Source organism: Euprymna scolopes, chromosome 29 (assembly GCF_053919585.1).
Source record: "Euprymna scolopes isolate OS-2025 chromosome 29, ASM5391958v1, whole genome shotgun sequence".
Classification (NCBI taxonomy): Eukaryota; Metazoa; Mollusca; class Cephalopoda; order Sepiida; family Sepiolidae; genus Euprymna; species Euprymna scolopes.
The window spans coordinates 36934637-36947537 of NC_136510.1; the positions used below are offsets into that span (position 1 = coordinate 36934637).

General features: G+C 35.0%; 1 protein-coding gene and 1 long non-coding RNA gene across 11 annotated transcripts in view; one reads left to right on the top strand and one right to left on the bottom strand.

Moving 5' to 3' along the window:
* LOC145252590 (cysteine and glycine-rich protein 1-like) overlaps positions 1-12901 on the top strand; it is a 390115-nt gene that overhangs the window by 163788 nt on the left and 213426 nt on the right. Inside the window, exon 3 of one of the 10 annotated variants that reach the window (XM_080112263.1) lies at positions 9662-9691. The exons of the other annotated variants lie outside the window; for them this stretch is intronic. The gene's annotated coding sequence lies outside the window, so the exon portion shown is untranslated. The remainder of the gene's footprint in view (positions 1-9661; positions 9692-12901) is intronic. 10 annotated transcript variants of the gene reach the window in all.
* Positions 1-12901, bottom strand: part of LOC145252593 (uncharacterized) — a 41978-nt gene that overhangs the window by 23834 nt on the left and 5243 nt on the right. The gene's annotated exons all lie outside the window — the stretch shown is intronic.

A 12901-nucleotide genomic window follows, 5' to 3' on the forward strand; every position in this document is an offset into this window, starting at 1 on the left:
CAGTTTTCCTAACATTTGGATTCTGTCATTTTTTTTTTCTCTTTCTTTCTCTCTCTCCTTTTCCTTTTCTATTACTGTTTTCCTCTCAATCACTCTTGTCCTCGCTATTTTGATCACTTTCTCTTTCACTCTTGCTCTTTCTCTTTTACTCTTGCTCTTTCTCTTTTACTCTTGCTCTTTCTCTTTCACTCTTGCTCTTTCTCTTTCGCTCTTGCTCTTTCTCTTTCACTCTTGCTCTTTCTCTTTCACTCTTGCTCTTTCTCTTTCACTCTTGCTCTTTCTCTTTCACTCTTGCTCTTTCTCTTTCACTCTTGCTCTTTCTCTTTCGCTCTTGCTCTTTCTCTTTCGCTCTTCTTTCTCTTTCGCTCTTATTCTTTCTCTTTCGCTCTTATTCTTTCTCTTTCGCTCTTATTCTTTCTCTTTCGCTCTTATTCTTTCTCTTTCGCTCTTATTCTTTCTCTTTCGCTCTTTCGCCCTTTCTCTTTCGCTCTTTCGCCCTTTCTCTTTCGCTCTTTCGCCCTTTCTCTTTCGCTCTTTCGCCCTTTCTCTTTCGCTCTTTCGCCCTTTCTCTTTCGCTCTTTCGCCCTTTCTCTTTCGCTCTTTCGCCCTTTCTCTTTCGCTCTTTCGCCCTTTCTCTTTCGCTCTTTCGCCCTTTCTCTTTCGCTCTTTCGCCCTTTCTCTTTCGCTCTTTCGCCCTTTCTCTTTCGCTCTTTCGCCCTTTCTCTTTCGCTCTTTCGCCCTTTCTCTTTCGCTCTTTCGCCCTTTCTCTTTCGCTCTTTCGCCCTTTCTCTTTCGCTCTTTCGCCCTTTCTCTTTCGCTCTTTCGCCCTTTCTCTTTCGCTCTTTCGCCCTTTCTCTTTCGCTCTTTCGCCCTTTCTCTTTCGCTCTTTCGCTCTTTCGCCCTTTCTCTTTCGCCCTTTCTCTTTCGCCCTTTCTCTTTCGCCCTTTCTCTTTCGCCCTTTCTCTTTCGCTCTTTCTCTCTTTCTCTTGCTCTTTCTCTCTTTCTCTCGCTCTTTCTCTTTTTCTCTTGCTCTTTCTCTTTTCTCTTTTTCTCTTGCTCTTTCTCTTTTTCTCTTGCTCTTTCTCTTTTTCTCTTGCTCTTTCTCTTTTTCTCTTGCTCTTTCTCTTTTTCTCTTGCTCTTTCTCTTTTTCTCTTGCTCTTTCTCTTTTTCTCTTGCTCTTTCTCTTTTTCTCTTTCTCTTTTTCTCTTTCGCTCTTTCTCTTTCGCTCTCTCTTTCGCTCTTTCTCTTTCGCTCTCTCTTTCGCTCTTTCTCTTTCGCTTTCGCTCTTTCTCTTTCGCTTTCGCTCTTTCTCTTTTTCTCTTGCTCTTTCTCTTTTTCTCTTGCTCTTTCTCTTTTTCTCTTGCTCTTTCTCTTTTTCTCTTGCTCTTTCTCTTTTTCTCTTTCTCTTTTTCTCTTTCTCTTTTTCTCTTTCTCTTTTTCTCTTGCTCTTTCTCTTTTTCTCTTGCTCTTTCTCTTTTTCTCTTGCTCTTTCTCTTTTTCTCTTGCTCTTTCTCTTTTTCTCTTGCTCTTTCTCTTTTTCTCTTGCTCTTTCTCTTTTTCTCTTGCTCTTTCTCTTTTTCTCTTCGCTCTTTCTCTTTTTCTCTTTGCTCTCTTTTTCTCTTCGCTCTTTCTCTTTTTCTCTTCCCTTTTTCTCTTTCGCTCTTTCTCTTTCGCTCTTTCTCTTTAGCTCTTTCTCTTCTGCTCTTTCTCTTCTGCTCCTTCTCTTCTGCTCCTTCTCTTCTGCTCCTTCTCTTTCGCTCCTTCTCTTTCGCTCCTGCTCTTGCTCTCTCTCTCTCTCTCTCGCGCTTGCTCTCTCTCTCTCTCTCTCTCGCGCTTGCTCTCTCTCTCTCTCTCTCTCTCGCGCTTGCTCTCTCTCTCTCGCGCTTGCTCTCTCTCTCTCTCTCTCTCTCGCGCTTGCTCTCTCTCTCTCTCTCTCTCTCTCGCGCTTGCTCTCTCTCTCTCTCTCTCTCTCTCGCGCTTGCTCTCTCTCTCTCTCTCTCGCGCGCTTGCTCTCTCTCTCTCTCGCGCGCTTGCTCTCTCTCTCTCTCTCGCGCGCTTGCTCTCTCTCTCTCTCTCGCGCGCTTGCTCTCTCTCTCTCTCTCGCGCGCTTGCTCTCTCTCTCTCTCTCTCGCGCTTGCTCTCTCTCTCTCTCTCTCGCGCGCTTGCTCTCTCTCTCTCTTGCTCGCGCGCGCTTGCTCTCTCTCTCTCTCTTGCTCGCGCGCGCTTGCTCTCTCTCTCTCTCTCTTGCTCACGCGCGCTTGCTCTCTCTCTCTCTCTCGCTCTGTGTGTCTCTCTCTCTCTTGCTCTGTGTGTCTCTCTCTCGCGCGCGCTCTTGCTCTGTGTGTCTCTCTCTCCCCATTTTTAATTCTTTTCCTTTCTTTAACTCTCACTCACACAAATACACGCACATTCGAATGAGAAACTATTGGACACTTAAGTTACTGTTAATAAATATCCTTTTTGTGGAATTTATAATTGCTCTTCTCTTTTGCTAGGTTTCAATGAATCTTTTTCATACATTTCCATCGAAATAATCTTTTTATGACCTTCTTAGGTTCAGATTTATTACTGGAAGCTTATTTGTATTCCATTTATAATGACCCCTTTTATTCTCTACGCCCACACAACATTCTCAAACCTCGCTAATGCTGTATTTGTCCTTTTTATGGATGCTATCAAAAGTAGTTAATAAATATAAAAAAAAAGGCATCAGGTAGAGATTTTTCAGGTTTTTCTCAGCTAGGTTACCTTCTCTAGTATCCAGAAGAAACCCTATAAAGTATAATTTCTAATCACCGAGAAACTTGACCTGATTTTGCCTTCAAAATGACGATTGTCAATATCAAATTTTATTTGTGAAGCTTCAATTATGAAACGGCTAGGCTGAATCATTCCTTCTCTCTCCTCTCTTACCCCACCTCTGGATGGAGGACAACTATAGTGTTCATAATCTCCAAAAGATGAGAATCCCTGCAAGTTGAAAGGCCAAATCCTGAAAAGCCACCTTTCTTCCCATAGAAGAAAAAAGAACTGACAAAAAAGTGGATGGATAATTGGTGACTGTGCTAATTATTTATACATTTACGATTAAGGGTTAGAATTCAAATGGGAGTTAATGATCGTGAAAGCTGGACAGCCTTAATGGACTACTTCCATGCAATTATGTATAAAGACATCTCCCCTCAATACCCAGGGTAAATTGTTTTCTTTCATTTCTCCCATTTTTTTTCCAATATTCTTTTCTCTTGTTTATTTTTCTTTTCTCTCTCTTTCTCTCTCTCTCTATCTCTGCCTGTCTGTCTGTCTGTATCTCTCTCTCTCCCTTTCTCTTTTCTCTTTTTCTCACTCTTTCACCTCACTCTTTTTCCCTTGCTCTCTTTGTATCTTTGTTTCTTTTGCTCCTTCTCCCTCTTTCTCTTTCTTTTTATCTCTTTCTTTCTCTTGCTCTTTCTTTTGTTCTCTATGTATCTCTCTTGCTCGTTTTTCCCTGTCTTTTTCGCTCTTTCTGTCTCTGTTTTGTCCCCTTTCTCTTTTTCCCTAGATCGTTCTCCCCCTTTCGCTCTCTCTCACTCTTTCTCTTTCTGTCCCTCCCTCCCTCTCTCTTTCTGTCCCTCCCTCTCTCTCTCTTTCTGTCCCTCCCTCCCTCTCTCTTTCTGTCCCTCCCTCCCTCTCTCTTTCTGTCCCTCCCTCCCTCTCTCTTTCTGTCCCTCCCTCCCTCTCTCTTTCTGCCCCTCCCTCCCTCTCTCTTTCTGCCCCTCCCTCCCTCTCTCTTTCTACCCCTTCCTCCCTCTCTCTTTCTACCCCTCCCTCCCTCTCTCTTTCTGCCTCTCCCTCCCTCTCTCTTTCTGCCTCTCCCTCCCTCTTTCTGCCCCTCCCTCTCTCCTTCTGTCCCTCCCTTTTTCCTTTCATTGCTAAGGTAAAAAAAAAAAAAAAAGTCTTACAAATTTTAGAATGAATTGTTACAAAAGCAAATTGTAGTTCTATGGACTAAAACAGTTTTAAATAAATACATTTCAAAAAGTTATATTCGTTTTATGTTACAATTATTTTTACGGTAAGAAGAGATAGATTTTTTTTTTTTTTTTTTTTTTTTTGATCCTTTGAGATGAGGCTTCATAATTTGTGTTCATTTTTTTTTTTTTTTTTTTTTGCAGGCTTTCATCTTCATAGTGGTCTCATTATGTTCCGACCTTCATCAAGTGATTAACTGCAACAGAATAGGAATGCTGAGTCTTATAACTGTATCCCTAGTAATTACTGCCTTCCATAGTTGTTGTTGTCTCACCATGTTTTGGCCAAATAATCGTTTGGCCTGTTTTGGGTAGGATTGAAACCGCTATCTTCAGACAATGCTTACCTGGGACCGTGGATAGAGGTGTTGAATCTGCAATTTCAGGTGAGCATTGCCTTAAGATAATGGTTTCAATCCTATCCAAATAGGATTAATTGGCTGAAACTTCGTGAGACGGCAACAATAACTATGGAAGGCAGTAATTACTGGGAATACAGGTACAAGACTCAACGTTCATATCCCGTCGCAATTAACCTCTTGAAGAAGGCCAGAAGATTAGTTGGCCGAAACGTAGTGACATAACGACAACTATGAAGATGAGAAGTCTGCAAAAAAATTAATACACAGAATATTTATTATTAAAAATAAATAAATGGCTACCATTTTAAATTAATAACTAAAGAGAGGTATTCGTTTTATTTATTTAGAGAATTTTTTTTTAGCTGACAATAACAATTTTTATGAAAGAAGAGTACATCTTTAAGATATTATTGACCTGACAGACCTTATTTTAAAAGGATTATTATTAGTAGTTTTAGTAGTTGTAGTAAATTATACAGATTGAGGTAGAAATTACTGTTGAATGTCCAGTTTCGCTAATTAAAATTAATATAGTTTTGCTTTTTTGTTTTTGTTCTCCTCCCCCACCCCCAGGATTGATAAGTGTATCTTTCCTTTCCAGCACACTCCTTTTGAAATCAATTATAAAATGTTGCTTTATTGCTTTTTATTTTTTTTTTTATCATGAAAATGTCTGAAAATTTGAAGTCATTTGATATTTCTCGTCAAATTGGAGCAAAAATTAAAACAATTAAAATGCAGTCACTTGAAGGCACTTAGATCTAAAATAACACTTAATTTATATAACAAAAAAAAAACAATAAGACTTTTATATTTGAGCTGTTTTAACAAGTGCTACTCACAAACTAAATGAATGTCTATCAAAGAAATTAAATAGCTGCGTCTCATGCAGACTTCAAGGCTCGATCGTGTGGAGAGCTACTTATGATGTCGCCCCAAATGAGTAATAGTTTATTATAATAATAAAGAATTAAATGCTTAAATAACGAGTAAGCGATAAAAGAAAAACTATCAAATATAGTTCACATAAGTTTTTATATATGGAATAATCACGTTAACAAACTGGTTCTCGTTAGATCAATGAAGCTAAACAAATGTTGAACCTGATGAGTACCAGATAAGTGGCAGTTTGGGAATACCAAGTGCTGTACATAGGATGTCGATACCTCTATGCAGAAACTTAACATTGTCACTTTCCTTGGCAAGGATATACATGTAACTGGGTATCTCTTGTGAATTCCATATTGACATGAGATTTTCTCCAAAGGAGGAAGCTAGTTCAACCCACCTAGGGAGAATGTCGCTTTGGGAGGCGGGGGGGGGGACATCAGTTATGTTTTTCATTTAATATCTTAGTGTTATCCACATATTTAAACATCTGTATAAATAACTAAGAGAGGCAATTCAATATATATTCAAACGAAATTATCTCTAAACTTTTAAAATACTAGTGGGCTGCCCGACATTGCCTGATCGTAAAATGCACCTAAATATATTTTCATTAATGCAGATTTTTTTTTTATTATCATAGAGCCAATTCTCTATCGATTATTATCTAATATATAATAAAAATTATAAAGTTATAAAAATTAATGACTTGGGTACTATTCTCTAGAATGGAAATCAGCATTTAGCGTTCCAGCCTTGGTCGTTATTTATCTCTCCAGCGTCGTTACTGTCCGAGCTTTTGACAGATGGATATGGAAAGTTGAAAAGTAAGCGTCTTTGAGCTATGAATGTTTAGGTTTGAGCATGTACAAAATTAACAGAAGTAATGTTTAATTCGACTTACCCTACCAAGGTCAATTATTTTGTTTTCAATTTTGACCCCTTAACAGTAATTTTTGTTAGCTAACAACCAAACTGAAAGTGTGTTACAATTCCAAATACCATATATATATATATATATATATATAACAAATTTCAACACTCTGGATCAAATATTCAGAAAGGAGTATGGTAGAGATTTTTTTGCACACACACCGATAAGGTCACTTATATATATATTTCTGTGTGCTATAAAGTTTTCATCTTAAATTCTACATGCGTATGCAAAATGTAGAAACTATGCATAAATAGAATTCAGTGTAACAGTGAGATGAAACTAATCACATAAAAAAAACATAAAAATGAATAAGTAATTAACACTTTTTTTTAAGAATATACAAATAAGTTAACCTTCATATAGTCGCTCACATATCCATGACTGAGTATATTGAGTTTGTTTTAATTTTTAAATACAAAAAGTAGGCTTTTAATATCAATGTCAGAGCAAGAGAGAAAAAAAAACTCGACTTTATAGGTATATATATATAAAGTAGTCAATCGTTTGTCGTCAATAATTTTCTACGAGATCCGTATTTGATTCCAGTTCATCAGATTTTAAAAAAAAAAATCATTTTAGCATATTGATAAGAATATGTGATTCGATTTATTGCTGATGTAGTGTGCTGAGTTTGAAGTTTTGTCAGGGCATCGTTTTCACTGATATCTTTGGAGGGGAAAGGTATGAGCCCATATATCTTCCCTCCAACTACGGATTAAATAGCAAAAACGAGATTGTATACTGACAACCACAAATACAGGTTTAATGTCTCTTCTTTCTCAATGTGAGAAAAAAAAAACTCCACGAGTTTGTAGGTTTTTTTTATTACATGACTAAACTTTTTACACCGTTTTTAATGGGCTAAAAATGGGACAAATAGACAGTTATGATATAAAGTATTTTTAGCGCGTTAAAAACTGGCAAAAGTTATAGCCCATTGACTTAGAATGAGTGATTTAATAGCAAATTGATGGTTGAATATGGTTAACTTTGTGTTCATTTTTTCGCATTAAATACTAGTCTATATTAATCCCTAATTGTGCATCGAACGGATACCGTAATATTTAGATTGGTGCAAAGGTCCATACAAAATTTCATCGAAATCAACCCAGTATTTTCAGACAAAAAGTGGAATAGACAGACAGACAAAGAAATATGATGTCGATTATTTTCAGTTTTCATCTTCCTGTCTCATGTTTGATGTTAGGCATTTTGTGAATGAATTCCAACTTTTCCTGTCTGTTGCCATTTTGCTGGTGCTGCATGCCAGGGTCAGGTCATCATCAACTGATTCACTTCATGTCTTAAGCATTCTACCACGTGGAGTTGGGCCATTGAGGTCAGTGTTAGACACACTTTGGAACGTTTCGGATAACTCACGGTGGATGATGTGGCCATACCAGTTGAAAGGTCGTTGTGCGACATACTTCCTCATGGAGGCCCAAAAGAGATTAAGGATAATTGTTAATAGTGGTTGTAGCTAGACGAGTGTTTGTTGTGAATGCTTTATAGGGGTTACCGTAGATTGAGGCTTCAGTCAAGCACCTGTCATGAATATAAGGATAGAGCAGAAAGACTTGCAACTTTTTTTTGAGAAAAATATAGTAGGCTGAAGAAAAGAACATCACTCGCTAGATTTCGAAGTCTGTTTACCTCGTACTTTTCCCAGCGTTTAATTGGGTGAAATAAATTTGAGGTTGGGTCTAAACTCTGCAAAACTGATTCTGCAGGAACAATTACTTTTTTCTAATGAAACGCCACTTATCAAAGCTAAGAGCCACTCGAGAATAAGGGTTCACGAGGTGGGCAATTGTCAGTTTAATGCTAAAGAATATTGAAAATTACAAACGATCAATGGAATGAGCAAAGTTGGATTATATATATTATGTCATTTAAATTGGAATTCATTATTGAGATGAGGATTATTTATTTATTGCGGATTATTATCCACATCAAATAAAAACTAAGATGAGAATAATAGTCCGCAATAAATAAATTAAAGTTGGATTACTTATGGAGATTGTTTATGACGCTTATTTGTTGACATTGGATGGCCATGTTGTAGGCTGTAGGGAAGTGGTTTTATGATGTGTTCTACAGATAGGAAGTTCTTGGAAAGAAACGTGATTCAAGGAAATTCTATTTGACACTAGGTACATAAACGAAGAAAGGAAAAATCTTTCCAGTTGTAGTAGTAACACTAGTTCTTGCTATGAATGCCTTGCACAGAGGAGTCAAAGTCCAGTCAAATATCTTCTATGGAAATAAAGATAAAGTTGGAAAGTCTAGCAACGTATTTTCTGTGAGAAGGACGCTGTAGGAGAAAGAAAACATTATCCTCCACTGGATTGCGAAGTCTATTTTGTACTCTGTCAAGGCAGGAAGATGCATTGAGTGACACTTCCCCAGATGTGATGAGAGTACTCCATCTTGATGTATTTGACTCTCATATCAGAAGATTGCACCTGGTGGCAGATACTTCCTGGCACAGTAGAATTAGCCAATCATTTTTCCAGCAACATTAGCAATAGATCAGATGCAAGTCAGTCCTTGCTACTTATGAAAATGAGGGGGATTCCTCAAAATTATTGTGTGTGTGTGTGTGTGTGTGTGTGTGTGTGTGTGTGTGTGTGTGTGTGTGTGTGTGTGTGTGTGCGCGCGTGCGCACGCACACTCTGGGGGGAAAAAGTATCTTCAAGAGCATCTTCACCTCCGCTCCGTGCAATATTGTATTTTTTGTTTTTATTTATTTAATTATTATTTTTTTTTTTTTTTTGCGGCACAAAGTTCATTTCTCCCTGAAACTATCATTTACGTTGGTTTTTAGTGTGCCATTGTTTGAGGTCGTCTTTGACAAAGTCATTCCATTTTTTTTTTTTTTTCTCTGTCCATCTTTTCTTTGCTTACCTTCAGTTGGGATGTATGCACATCTGTTTACCCAACCAAAGCTTCGTTGACAGTTGCAACACAGCTATATATATATATATGTGTGTGTGTGTGTGTTGGACCTATCTGGACGAAAATTTTTATCGACCTTTGTTATAAGGTGTAGCAAACTAAGTAATCTGGTATCCGTTCGATGTCCAGTTAAGGATTAGTGTTTAATGCAGTCACCAAAATCACATCTTTACTCTAGAAGTTTGGCCTAAAGCACTTGTTCTAATTCAAAAACGTTTGCCCACTTATAACTGGCTACAATATTTTATATTATCTTTCTCGTTGTCTATTTGTCTGTCCGTTCCACTTTTTCTCAGAAACTACTGAGCCGATCTGGCTGAAATTTTGCATGGGCCTTTATGAGAACGTGGAGCGGACTAAGTATTAGGATATTAATTTGATGCACAAATAGAGATTAATAGAGATGAGTAATTAATGCAGTCACCACAATATCATATATATAAAGTTTGGCAATAAAGCACTCCTTTTAAGTCAACGGTCTATAATGTTTGGTTGTTTTTAACAGGCTAAAACGTGGTGTCATATTTTTCAATCTGTAAGTATGTGTTTCTTTTTCTTTCTTTCATACTTATGTGGTTGTATACATAGTGATAAATAACACAAACAATTGCTGGCATTAATCAAAGCCAGCCTAATGCTAATTACTGTTATGAACGGCGGCGGACTTTAAAAGGAAAATTGCTAACATCTGGTCACCAATGAAAATAAGTTCAAAGCTGATATCATAAGAGCAGCGGAAGAAGCAGAAATGGGGCCCGTTTTCAATTATATCTGCATGTTTAACAATGGAAATGATATTTCAAAATTAAGCCAGACAAAAAAATACTATTTAAAAACAATAAACGTATGCTATATAATCTTTAAGTAGTGACAAGTTTTATTTCAAACTACAGTGTGACAGCAGAGAAAATACCATATTAATCAGTGTGACGGACAAAAAAAAATTTATGCTCAAGTATGACAAAATGGCTGACAGTTCTTTAGAGATGTTGTGACATGCGTCCATTCAATTTGCACTTTTAGTACTGAAGATGCTATTACAAACTTAAGTGAGCTAACGGACAGAGGCTTTCATAAAGATTGGAGGACACATCTTAAGCTTATTGTAAATACATTTTTCTTTTTACTTTTTTCTTTTCTTTTTTCTTTTTGCCTTTTTCGTTTCTTTTTATTTTTCATTTCTTTTCTTTTTCTTTCTAGTTTTTTCGTTTCTTTCTAGTTTTTTCGTTTCTTTCTAGTTTTTTCGTTTCTTTCTAGTTTTTTCGTTTCTTTCTAGTTTTTTTCGTTTCTTTCTAGTTTTTTTCGTTTCTTTCTAGTTTTTTTCGTTTCTTTCTAGTTTTTTTCGTTTCTTTCTAGTTTTTTTCGTTTCTTTCTAGTTTTTTTCGTTTCTTTCTAGTTTTTTTTTGTTTCTAGTTTTTTTTTTGTTTCTAGTTTTTTTTGTTTCTTGTTTTTTTTTGTTTCTTGTTTTTTTTTGTTGTTTTTTTTGTTTCTTGTTTTTTTTTTTTGTTTTTTTTTTGTTTCTTGTTTTTTTTTTGTTTCTTGTTTTTTTTTTGTTTCTTGTTTTTTTTGTTTCTTGTTTTTTTTGTTTCTTGTTTTTTTTGTTTCTTGTTTTTTTTTTTGTTTCTTGTTTTTTTTGTTCCTTGTTTTTTTCTCTCCATTTTTTCCGTTTCTTTTTTTCCGTTTTTTTTTTTTTTTTTTTCGTTTCTTTTTTTTTTTTTTTTTCGTTTCTTTTTTTTTCGTTTCTTTTTTTTTCGTTTCTTTTTTTTTCGTTTCTTTTTTTTTCGTTTCTTTTTTTTTTTCGTTTCTTTTTTTTTCGTTTCTTTTTTTTTCGTTTCTTTTTTCGTTTCTTTTTTTTCGTTTCTTTTGGGAACAAGTGTATTTCGATTGGATCTGGCCATTGATGTAGGCTTTTTTTTTTTAATTTTTTTTTTTAAGTCTGCAGTTTTCACCTTTTTACATATTTCTATATATCTCTTTTACGTTTGTCCTCAACAATCTATATAAGAACAAGTGTGTGTGCGCGCATGTAAATTCAGCCTTTTTCTTCGCCATTATTACTTTTATGTTTTCAAGAAAACATAAAATGGAGACCATGTGTTTTGGGAAGAAACCCAAAACACACGATGCTTAAAACGTAAATATAAGAATATAATATCAACTGAGCTCTAATCTTGGGTTGCTATCGTATAAAACATTCACCACAAGAACTCGTCTTATACAATAGCAGTAAAGAACTTTCTTTTCATTCCTCCACGTGCCAAGCATCAAATAGAATTTCATAAAAGGAATTTTTTTCAAAATCTTCACATTTGTGAAACCTTACTATGGGACTGCTTTTCTGCAGATTTTAACATGATAGTTTACAAATTCAATGTCAATAAATATTCAAATTTTTATCCAATCCTCTCATGCTATTATTGATCAATCAAGTAATGAGACCTCTTAACATCTAGTCTAGAGTAGCCTTTGGCCTTGATAAGTGGTGAATCATTTGTTCTCTCTCTCTCTCTCTCTCTCTATATATATATATATATATATATATATATATATATATATATATATACACACACACACACACACAAATCGTACTGTACTTGCAATAACCCTTATCCCTGAGTGGCTTCAGGGCCTTGATAAGTGGTGACCACCGTGTAAAAAAAAAATATTCTTGGTTCGTTCGTTATCAATAAAACGATATTTCTACATTACCAATTTGACTGAGGAATGTTTTGTTATTAAAATAAATTGATATTGTAAATTATAAATTTAATAAAAATATTTTTCATAAGTCAATTCTGCATGATTATTCGGTTTTTACTTCCGGTAGTTATTTAAATTCATGCACTACGATTTGACGACTCTAATTGATAAGTGAAAAAAAAAAAGTCCTGTATTTTTAAAATTTAAATTCATTTGTTTATTTTCCCAATTTTTTAATTGAAAACAAATTGTCCGCCAGAAGGTGCGTTTTGAGTTGAAACATAAGTCAAAGAACCTTAATAAAACCATCTTTGTCGTAAAATCATTTTAACAAAATTGACAACACACGTTTTTTTTTTTAACAGTTGTTTCTATATAAGAAAGTATGAACTTTATTATTAAAACTATAAATTGTTAGGTGAAAGTACAACTTTTTTCTTTATGAAGAAAATTCACGGTACATATGCATTTTGGTAACGTGCTGAAATCTTTTTTAATTAAAAAAAAAAATTTTTCAGCCATTCTTACCATGGAGAGGGAAGGATGTTTTATAATTATTCTGTTTTTTCAACTAACAAGTTATTAGTTTTAAAAAAATTTATTATTTACAATTTATTATTAAAAAAAGACTGTGAAATTATAAAAAAGATATTGTGAAAGTTGAATTTAACTTGGGGAAAAAAAGCATGATTGAGGTCCGATTTAAGATTCGATTGTTTTGTTTTAGCTTTTTTTTTTTTTTTTTTTTTTTTTTTTTTTTTACCATAAATTGTTAGGTTAAAGTTTTTTTGTTTTCCAAGAAAACTTTAACAAAATTAAAAGTACACTTTTTTTTTTTTTTTTTTTTTTTTTTTTTTTTGCAGAAGTTTTTATATTAGAAAATATGAATGCTTTGTCTTTATTAAAAGAAATTGTTAGGTGAAATACAGAAAAGTTTTGGCAGATTTGCCGTTTAGTTGTACAAATATCCTCAAACCAGGTAATCACTAAAAGGGACTCTGAAATGTCAACACCGGTATCGAGCAGAAGGTTTTTTTTACATGTT